Source organism: Pleurodeles waltl, chromosome 9, assembly GCF_031143425.1.
Source record: "Pleurodeles waltl isolate 20211129_DDA chromosome 9, aPleWal1.hap1.20221129, whole genome shotgun sequence".
Lineage (NCBI taxonomy): Eukaryota > Metazoa > Chordata > Amphibia > Caudata > Salamandridae > Pleurodeles > Pleurodeles waltl.
In genome coordinates this window covers 1,156,337,087-1,156,346,074 of record NC_090448.1, presented here as the reverse complement: position 1 = coordinate 1,156,346,074, position 8,988 = coordinate 1,156,337,087, and the positions used below count along the sequence as shown (strand labels likewise).

Here is an 8,988-nt window from a genome sequence, read left to right as displayed (position 1 = left end):
TCACGTGACAAGAATTTTGCAAATCCAACACATCGACTACATTACAAAAGGCTTGAAATCAGTCAATTTTCCTTGTAATAATGCCGAACCACATTTACAATTACCTATCTCACCACTTTGCGTACCCACTGAATGAGCTAGACCAACCTGGTCATAGTTTTTCCCTTTCTGTAACACCCATTTTAGGTGCACACACAAAATAAAGATAGCAAGTGTGTCTGCCCCCTTCCCATCCAACCCGCAGACCCGACAAGGAACAGCATGTGCAAAATGCATTGTATCTTGGTCTACACTATACACAGAACTACAAATGAAATATGGACAAATGCTGACTATAGTAATTTAATTCAATTTCAAATTGTGTTATAATCACACATTTTATCTTTAAAAATATATGTATATATATATATATATATATCCAGTGAATGGTTATATTCAATATATTAAACAAAATAAAATATGGTTTCGGGTCAGGTGTCACATTTTCATTCATCCAGGACCTACAGATCTGTTCAAACAAATACACAGTTTGGGGATTTTATTCTGCAAACACATACACAAATATATACAACACACTTATTCAAAGGCCCATATTTCTATATCTTGTACAATGAAATCTTTTTTAGAAAGTGTACGATTTGCAAACGTTTTACAAGAATGGCTTCTTCCATGATAAAGATCTCCATCTAGCCACAGGCCAAATTCCCCTCCGACATCACCAAAAGCGAGAGCATCCATATCTCCTTTAACAAAAAACATGTTGTCTCCAGTCCATTTAAAAACTTCGAAGTCTGGAGAAAATGTAAAGAGGAAAGTCTCTCCAGTGCCATAAAAACCATCACTCACTTTGAATGGATCAGAAGACAATGCCCCAAACACGTGGCCATCGCTGTCTTTAATGACTAATAAAACTGGTGTGTCCAGGCCCAGCATCGTTCGGTACAACGTTTGTAAGCTCATGCCGTGTTTTGTAGTACTGTAGACAAGTGTCATGGGTACCCAATTGTTCTTGGAGGAAGATGCTTTGTAAGCTTTTCAATTTGGTCAGGCTGCAATAAATCACTTGGATCACTTAGATTTGGTTTGAACGTTTCAGGCTCCAGATTAACTTTGAAGCTTGTAGTCTGAGTAGAATTCACGTCTTCTCTCGTTATCTCCCAGACTCTTGCAGCAGACTCAAATATTGCACACTCGCTCATTTTGGGTTCAATATTTTTCTTTACCACTCCAAATCCAGGTTCTCTGGTAAATTCTCCAGTACCTTCTGAGAACAACTCTGGAGTCCATTGAATGAAGAAGGCATACAGGTGATCAGTCCTTTCCTGTGGAACAGCAAACCAGTACTCATGTTTTCTATCTCTTTGTGCATATTGCTGCATAGACGCGCTTGCAAGGGAAACAAATGTTTTCCTCATAGGTTTTCCAACTTTTGAACACAAGAACTTGTGAGACCTAGGCCTTCTTCTTTCTTTTGGCAATAACTGAGAGCCCTCTGCACGGTGCTTGGTTTCTTTTTGCGAGGCCTGCTGCATGGCCTGTTGCATAGTGTGGGTTTTCCAAAGTTGTCGTAGCTCCTCCACTTCTGCCTCAGAATCTCGACTCGGCTGTTTTGACAATTTAACCTTGTCAGTGATTTCTTTTGTTGGGAACTCGGGAGCTGTGTCAGTACTAAGTGCATTTTCAGCCTTCACCGCACATTCGTCCTTTATTGCATTATCAACATTTTTACAAAGCTGCTTGGAGGCAGTCCCTTCAAGTACACCTCCTTGTAGATTGGTGTCTTCTAGTGTTCTGCCAGTGGTCCCTTTAACCTGGTGAATTACTGAATCCTCCACATCATGCATTGCAGTTTCAGGCTTTTCTAAATCATTGGCATGACTCAAAAAACCACTATCGTCAGCAGATAACTGAAAACTAGGTTTACCATCGCCAGGTGCATCCGCAGAGTCTAATATGCTGGTTAAACAGTCAGAGTTCATTTGAGTTATTGTCTGGACGGATTCGGATGAAGCGCCAGATGACTTATCTTGTCGAAGCTCATCTGAGGACACAAGTTCCTCCCGTATTGGAGAGGGTTCGGATTCGGTGAACACATCTTCGGATAACGACTCCTCCATGCTCCTCGGCGCGCTGCTGGAACTATCGGTCCCTGGATCTCGAACCCTCACGTCCATTTCATCGGTATTGCTTCTTGTTATTTTCTTAGACGTGTAGAAATCTCTCACTTGGGTTAAGTGTTCTATATCCATGGGAAATGAATCCTTTATTTTGTCATCCACAATTTCTTTGTACATGGCAGCTGATGTCACTTCTTCCATTGGACACATAGGGGGTCATTCTGACCCCGGCGGTCATAGACCGCCGGGGCCAGGGTCGGCGGGAGCACCGCCGACAGGCCGGCGGTGCCCCGCAGGGCATTCTGACCGCGGCGGTTCGGCCGCGGTCAGAAGAGGAAAACCGGCGGTCTTCCGCCGGTTTTCCGCTGCCCAAAAGAATCCTCCATGGCGGCGCAGCTCGCTGCGCCGCCATGGGGATTCTGACACCCCATACCGCCATCCTGTTCCTGGCGGCTCTGCCACCAGGAACAGGATGGCGGTATGGGGTGTCGTGGGCCCAATGGCATGGGCACTGCAGGGGCCCCCGTAAGAGGGCCCCAAAAAGAATTTCAGTGTCTGCTTTGCAGACACTGAAATTCGCGACGGGTGCAACTGCACCCGTCGCACCTTCCCACTCCGCCGGCTCAATTCTCGTGGGAAGGTAGTTTTACACTGGGCTGGCGGGCGGCCTTTTGGCGGTCGCCCGCCAGCCCAGTGTAAAACACAGAATAACCGCAGCGGTCTTCCGACCGCGGTGCGCTATTCTGGAGGGGGGAAGTCTGGCGGGCGGCCTCCGCCGCCCGCCAGACTTAGAATGACCCCCATAATCCCGTATTCCTCACAGCCATTCTCTTGTACCAATGGATCGGTTTTATGAGGATCGAACATTATATTATTTGGTGTCACAAGCAGTCCACCACTAACAATGCCCTTTCCATCAGTAATGTACTTGCAATTAATTTTAAGAAATTTTTCTGTAAAAGCTTCCTCTTCGTCAGAGGTCGATGAAACCACCCTTGCTGGACGAACACATGTATGTGCTGGTGAAGAGGTTGCATCTGTACGATGGCACCCATCTGGACCTGTTGATTTATCAAATTCAGCTTCAGATGAAGTTGGTGATAATGGACTTATAGGACTAAGCGACGGAGAGCTTTCAACGCTGGAAATATAGTCGGGATCAGGAACATACAAAACCTGACCAGCAACAACGGCTCTGGAGAAAAGTTTATTTAACTGAACAAGTTTGTTCGGTGTTGTATCAAACTTGAGGGCAATGCTGTTTAATGAATCTCGCGATTCGACCTGGCGGCGGTGATTCGGGCCCCGAGGACGCCTCCCGCAGGTAGTCCTGGAAGTCCACCTCGCGCAGCCCCAGCCAGAGGTGGTTGGTGGCTGCTCCATGCCAGGGGGTATCGGGCGACGGCGGCCTCGGTACAGGTGGCACGCCCCAGACCCCGCCCCTCCGGGACGAAACTTTCTGAACCACAACTACTCACCAACTTCACGGGCCCCGCCCACTGCCCCAGAATTAGCTTTTCATGGTGGAATTTTTCACTATCCCTAACGCATATTGGTTGATTTGCAACTTGCCCAAAAAGGTTTCTCCAATACTCAGACTTGTGCAGGAACTCACTATCCCAGAGCACTATTTTGTTACTGAGAATGGCGGGTACTACCCCATCGACGGTATTACACCACTCCTGAAATGGGTTGTACTGTCATCTTTAAAATTAAAGAAGTGAAGTTAGATCTGCCCATTTATAGATCTGACAGTAGTCAAGTTTAGTTGTAGCGGGCTATAATCACCAAACTAAATGCCGCTAATGGTTAGTACTCCTTTGCGGGAAGCCTTTCAGTCCAGAGAACATGTGCCTTCACGCATCGCTTTCTCTGACAAGGAGGAATATCACAGAACTTCAAACTCTTTACTTTTCTCCATTGTTTGAGATTATGACTCTGAAAAGCTTTGATCTTTCCATGCCTTTTCAATGCTGATCATGTCTTAGCAGAACCCAATGTAAAGAATTATTTTTATATTACATTCAAAGTTTGCTAGATTTTCTTTCACTCTTTAGTGTTATGGGTTAAATGTGCTGAACTATGGCTCTCTAATATCTCTGAAGAGCTCAAGGTATATGTTTGTCTTCTGATCAGGAATGAAACCTTGCATATAGGGTCTTCAGCACATCATATACATTAACAAAGCCATCACTACCAACATCTCTGATTATTTTACACATATGTTCATCATCCCTTGTGGTTCATGGCACATACGCATCCAGGACATCATCAGACTGCAAACTGAGCAGTCTGATTTGAAAAGTGTGAAAAAACAAGACACCATGGGCCTGATTCTGACCTTGGCGGACGGCGGAGGCCGTCCGCCAAGGTACCGTCGACGAATGACCGCACCGCGGTCAAAAGACCACGGCGGCCATTTAAACATTTCCGCTGGGCCGGCGGGCGCTCTCCAAAAGAGCGCCCGCCGGCCCAGCGGAAATGCTCCTGCAACGAGGACGCCGGCTCAGAATTGAGCCGGCGGAGTTGCAGGGGTGCGACGGGTGCAGTTGCACCCGTCGCGTATTTCAGTGTCTGCTTTGCAGACACTGAAATACTTTGTGGGGCCCTCTTACGGGGGCCCCTGCAGTGCCCATGCCATTGGCATGGGCACTGCAGGGGCCCCCAGGGGCCCCGCGGCACCCCCTACCGCCATCCTGTTCCTGGCGGGAGACCCGCCAGGAACAGGATGCCAGTAGGGGGTGTCAGAATCCCCATGGCGGCGGAGCGCGCTCCGCCGCCATGGAGGATTCTCCCGAGCAGCGGAAAGTCGGCGGGAGACCGCCGACTTTCCGTTTCTGACCGCGGCGGAACCGCCGCAGTCAGAATGCTCGAGGGAGCACCGCCAGCCTGTTGGCGGTGCTCCCGTGGTCGGTGACCCTGGCGGTCACCGGCCGCCAGGGTCAGAATGACCCCCTATGTCTTTCCCATCTGTGCACCCAGGACATAGAACAGCATCCCTGTATTCAGCCAGACCACCTAATGCAGCTCCAATATAGGAAAGAGTTGCAGACACACTCCTTTAAAGAATACTGCATCACAGTGCATTAACAGTCCAAAACCCAGCTACCTCTCCTACTCAAGATGTTACCACCACTTAAGGTGTCAAAAACAAATACAGTAACATTAAACAAACCCTTCTGTGTCTCAACCCGACTTAGGGCATATGTTGGGGGCCTCATTCCCAGCCTCAGTTCCATGAGGAGAGCAACAGCCATATTGGAGAGTGCCCCTAATGTTACTATTGCAAACACATTCACAGTGTATACCTATCAATAACCGCTGAATGTGCAAACTCCTGTGGGGGTATCATAATAAATTGATCATCCAAAACTGACAGTATCCTCATCTCTGTGTCACTGATTAGTAATATAGGGGGTCATTCTGACCCTGGCGGTCACCGACCGCCAGGGCCAACGACCACGGAAGCACCGCCAACAGGCTGGCGGTGCTTCCTGGCCAATTCTGACCGCGGCGGTAAAGCCGCGGTCAGAAAAGGGAAACCGGCGGTTTCCCGCCGGTTTTCCCCTGGCCAAAGGAATCCTCCATGGCGGCGCTGCAAGCAGCGCCGCCATGGGAATTCCGACCCCCTTCCCGCCAGCCTGTTCCTGGCGGTTCTTACCGCCAGGAACAGGATGGTGGGAACGGGTGTCGTGGGGCCCCTGGGGGCCCCTGCACTGCCCATGCTACTGGCATGGGCAATGCAGGGGCCCCCTAACAGGGCCCCATAAAGATTTTCAGTGTCTGCTTTGCAGACACTGAAAATCACGACGGGTGCCACTGCACCCGTCGCACCCCTTCAACTCCGCCGGCTCCATTCGGAGACGGCTTCATTGTTGAAGGGGCTTTCCCGCTGGGCCAGCGGGCGGCCTTCTGGCCCTGTGTCAAAAGACCACGGCGGCCATTTAAACATTTCCGCTGGGCCGGCGGGCGCTCTCCAAAAGAGCGCCCGCCGGCCCAGCGGAAATGCTCCTGCAACGAGGACGCCGGCTCAGAATTGAGCCGGCGGAGTTGCAGGGGTGCGACGGGTGCAGTTGCACCCGTCGCGTATTTCAGTGTCTGCTTTGCAGACACTGAAATACTTTGTGGGGCCCTCTTACGGGGGCCCCTGCAGTGCCCATGCCATTGGCATGGGCACTGCAGGGGCCCCCAGGGGCCCCGCGGCACCCCCTACCGCCATCCTGTTCCTGGCGGGAGACCCGCCAGGAACAGGATGCCAGTAGGGGGTGTCAGAATCCCCATGGCATGGGCAATGCAGGGGCTCCCTAACAGGGCCCCATAAAGATTTTCAGTGTCTGCTTTGCAGACACTGAAAATCACGACGGGTGCCACTGCACCCGTCGCACCCCTTCAACTCCGCCGGCTCCATTCGGAGACGGCTTCATTGTTGAAGGGGCTTTCCCGCTGGGCCAGCGGGCGGCCTTCTGGCGGTCGCCCGCCGGCCCAGTGGGAAAGTCAGAATGACCGCCGCGGTCATTTGACCGCGGTACGGTCTTTTGGCAGTTCCCGCCGCCGGCCGGGGTCGGAATGACCCCCATAGTCTCGTTAGCACTGGCATCAAGCGTCTTTGCATTCATCAACAATGAGTTATTATTCCATCTTCCTGCTCTCAATATATTTAATTTGTACACAACTTTAAAGAAATCATGCCAAAAGAACAACCTCATTTGTAAGACTCAAAGGATCATTTTCCCTCTTTTTCTGACCCTGCTGAGCCAGTATTGGCTCTTTATTGATATAATTGGCGGTCACAATAGCTTGGTTTAGGTTAGGTACACTTCCGTTTGGGTATTTTAGGTTGGTTTAGGTCTTTTTAGGTTAGATTAGGTCAGGTCAGACCAGGTTAGGTTATTTGAAGTTCGACTTGGTCAGGTTTCGTCAGGTATGGCTATCTTAGATTAAGTTATATTATCTTATGAAAAGCCATCTTAGTTTAAGTAATGTTCTGTTAGCTTTGTGTCAGGTTTGTTAGGTTTTCATAGGTTATGCTAGGTTGGAATAAGTAAAGTTAGGATAGGTTAGGCCTGGGTGGGTTATATTATGTTAGGTTATGCTACCTTGAGTTAAGTTTAATCATTTTGTTTTAGGTCATTTTAAATTTGTCAGGTCCAGTCAGATAAGGGAATCTTAGGTGAAATTAGCTCCGGTTAGCTTTGTGTAGATCGGGTTAGGTCAGATCAAACCAGATAAGGTTATTTTGGTCTAGTTTATTTTATGCTAGCTTGAGGTTATTTTAGGTTGGGTTAGATCAGGCCAAGTCAGTTAAGATTATCTTAGACTAGATCAGGTTAAGATAGTTTGGCCCAAATTTAAGAAAAGTGGCACTGCACCCAATGCAGCGCTACTTTTCTTGCTCCCCTTAGTGTCCCCCTTACCGCCACCATGTGTGCACCGTATTTAATATACGACACACCATGGTGCAGGGTAGGGGCAATAGTGTCTACATTTTTTACACTATTGATATACTGGGCAGAATTTGCGCCAAAGGTTTGGCGCTAACCCTGCTAAGTACATTGAGGCCCATTGAAAACAATGGTATGCCCCCCTTTAATGCCCGCTCTGTGCAGACGTTAAAAATGCTGCAGAAAATGGTGCAGTGGAATCTCTTAGATTCCACTGCGCCATTTTTGCAGTACCCCTAACGAGGGAACGCTCCCCTTGCATACATTATGCTTGGCGCAGGCATAATGTGGTGCAAGGGGTTACAAAATGACGCAATGCATGCATTGCACCACTTTGTAAATATGGCGCAGCAAATTTGGCCCCGTTGGGCCACATTAGCATCATAACTAATGACACTAATGTGACGCAAGGAGGTGCTAGGCCCTCTTAAATCTGGGACTTCATCTTTAAAAGGTCAGTAAAGCAAAACTGTTTTTTCTTTTCTCCAAACTCCATGTGGTAGAAGAAGACGTGTTAATTAGGGGTGGGTGATCCATTTCACTCCACAGGTGGAGTTGGCAGAACTTTGGCTACCCTGCGTTACGCTAGGACATCAATTCACCGAAATGCCAAGGTTGGCGGAAGTGACATCACACTACCTTTGACCTCCACTTTCATTCACACACCCATAATTATACATACACACAAATTCACACTTCCATACACTGTCTCGCATAAACACACTCTCACCTGCAAGCACGCTCTCAATATACATTCAAAAGCATGTTTTACTTACCCCAGCTGCCATGTAACAGCATATTCCAGCTAACTGTACTCATGGATGTCATTTAGTGGACGCCAGTGGTCCACTGGCGACCACTAAATGGTGTGCCAGTGCCAGGAACCCCGGGGCAGCTCGGTTGATGCTCCACTCCTGTTTTCAGGAAATTTTTTATTACACTAATACTGAATACCATTACATTATTCAAAATTAGTTTAATACCAAATGAAATACAATTTGCTGGAATTTGACCTTCCCCAGTAGCTGAGGTAAGTAAAAAATGCTTTTAAATGTATGTTTTGCCCGTGCTTGTAGGTGAGAGTGTGTCTATGTGAGCGAGATTGTGTGAATGTGTGTTTATGTGTAAGCATGTGTGTGTGAGTGAAAGGTAAGAGATGATCAAAAGGCATGTGATGTCACTTTCCGCTACCACTGGTATTTTGGTAAATTGACGTCCATGGCTGTACTAAATTTTTATTACACTAATAATGAACAATATATTATTATTCACTATTAGTGTAATAAAAATGTAACAGTGGAGCCCCCACTGATGCCCATAAGGAAGAGCTGCCACTGTGTTCCGAGCACTGCCACAGGTAGCAAGCCAGGGGCGACCCCTGGTGACCCCTAAATGACTACCATATTAGTAATGCAGAATTTTGGCCAAAC

The 8,988-nt window shown here is 48.2% G+C and overlaps 2 pseudogenes; both read right to left on the bottom strand.

Annotated features, from left to right (window-relative positions):
* Positions 1-357: 357 nt before the first annotated feature.
* On the bottom strand, positions 358-2,322 carry LOC138260481 (oxidation resistance protein 1 pseudogene; annotated as a pseudogene).
* Positions 2,323-2,855: 533 nt separating this feature from the next.
* On the bottom strand, positions 2,856-3,500 carry LOC138259807 (oxidation resistance protein 1 pseudogene; annotated as a pseudogene).
* Positions 3,501-8,988: the final 5,488 nt, after the last annotated feature.